Source organism: Cebus imitator, unplaced genomic scaffold (assembly GCF_001604975.1).
Source record: "Cebus imitator isolate Cc_AM_T3 unplaced genomic scaffold, Cebus_imitator-1.0 Scaffold92, whole genome shotgun sequence".
Classification (NCBI taxonomy): domain Eukaryota; kingdom Metazoa; phylum Chordata; class Mammalia; order Primates; family Cebidae; genus Cebus; species Cebus imitator.
The window spans coordinates 4465088-4466890 of record NW_016107407.1 but is presented as its reverse complement, the minus strand read 5'-3'; the positions used below and the strand labels follow the sequence as shown (position 1 = coordinate 4466890).

The 1803-nt window shown below is 40.8% G+C and overlaps 1 non-coding gene across 1 annotated transcript; it reads right to left on the bottom strand.

Moving 5' to 3' along the window:
• Positions 1–1246: 1246 nt before the first annotated feature.
• Positions 1247–1351, bottom strand: LOC119472282. The gene has a single exon (XR_005201404.1). It is a non-coding gene; the product is annotated as a U6 spliceosomal RNA (small nuclear RNA).
• Positions 1352–1803: the final 452 nt, after the last annotated feature.

The window sequence follows — 1803 nt, the reverse complement described above, 5'->3', positions numbered from 1 at the left end:
TAATAATCTGCTTCATGTACGTTTTGGAAAATTGTGAGCCATAAATAAGTAGACTGACCCATAGTCACTTAAATAATAATGTCCAGATATTTACCTGAAGTCTTTTGGCTTTATAGGGAAGTCACATTTATCGAACATTTAGCATGACCTGGTATTTTATATGCATTATGTCATGCAATACACACATTAGCTGGTCTGAGGTAGGTCAGTTATTACCGTTTTCCTCATTTTCAGATGAAGAAATTAAACTTATAAAAGTTATAACATTTTTTTCTCAGGGTTAATAACTGTTGTTCTAATTTTTGGCCCTCTAGATTATTCTTAAAAGCATCTGTTGGGCGTGGTGGCTTACACCTGCTATCCCAGCACCTTGGAAGGCTTAGGCCGTTGAGCTCAGGACTTCGAGACCAGCCTTGACAGCATAGAGAGACATAATCTCTACTAAAAATACAAAAGTTAGCCAGGCGTGGTCACGTGCCTATAGTCCCAGCTACTTGGGGGGCTGAGGCAGGAGGATTGCTTGAACCTGGGAGGTTGAGGTTGCAGTATGCCAAGATGGTGCGACTGCACTGCACTCCAGCCTGGGCAACAGAGCGAGACCCTGTCTCAGAAAAAATTATTGTTAAAAGCATGAACTTTCTCCTTTAAATCGAGCCCTGCTGTTAAGGCTTTAAGGCCAGATCTTTGTAAAAGACCCCACTGCTCATTCCCAACCCATTAAGTGGGTCTTTCCTCTTATATCTTTGCCAAGAGCAAAAATTACTATTCTCCTTGATCCTGGCAAGCTCGCCTGTTTCTTCATTTGGGCCAGTGTTATGGTTTTTACAGGATGTGAACACTGTTACTCAGATTTGCCTCTGCCTACACATTCCCTGGCCGCTCCAGGTCTGTAATAGGAGTCCTTCCCCAATTGCTAGCCAGTGGAGAAGGCAGTTGCCTCCAGCTACAGGCTGGATTAAAGCAGTGCAGAAAATCTGGCTTTGGCTCTTCCCTTATGACCTCCTATGTCATAGAGCGGCATAGGATGTACCATTAAGTACCACCCAGAGACTAGAATAAGGGATTCTTGAATCTCAATTCCCCTGCCATCATTTTATACTAGACTTTACAGTGTTTCCCAGTTAGCGATCCTTCCCAGACTTAATCATTAGATCACACGTTTTGCCATATCCTATTAGCCTTTCTAGTATTTACTTAAGTTTTCTTTAAATTTGCTTTGAATACACACTTTAAAGGATTACTTTATATTGCTGGGAGGACAGTAGCACTATTTGCGTGTCATCCTTGCGCAGGGGCCATGCTAATCTCTGTATTGTTCCAGTTCTAGTATATGCGCTGCCAAAACGAGCTCAACAATGTCACTATTAACGGAAGATAATCTTAAAACTAAATACAATCGTAAAACAATACTATTAAATTCTTTTCCAAAAACAGGTATTGGAAATTAGGAAGCCTGCAATTTACTTCTAACAATTACATAAACTATTGCATAAACTATAGGATGGTATGAAAACAATATAATTTTCTGTGCCATAATTTCCCCCATTTTTAAATGGTTTTATTTTAAATGTAATTTAATTTAATTTTTTTTCTGTTGCCCAAGCTGGAGTGCAGTCTGTGATCTCAGCTCACTGCAACCTCTGCCTCCCTGATTCCAGTGATTCTTGTGCCTCAGCCTCCTGAGTAGCTGGGATTACAGGTGCTGCCATCATACCTTGCTGATTTTTCTATTTTTAGTAGAGATGCGGTTTCACCATCTTGGCCAGAGTGGTCTTGAACTCCTGACCTCAAGTGATCAACCCA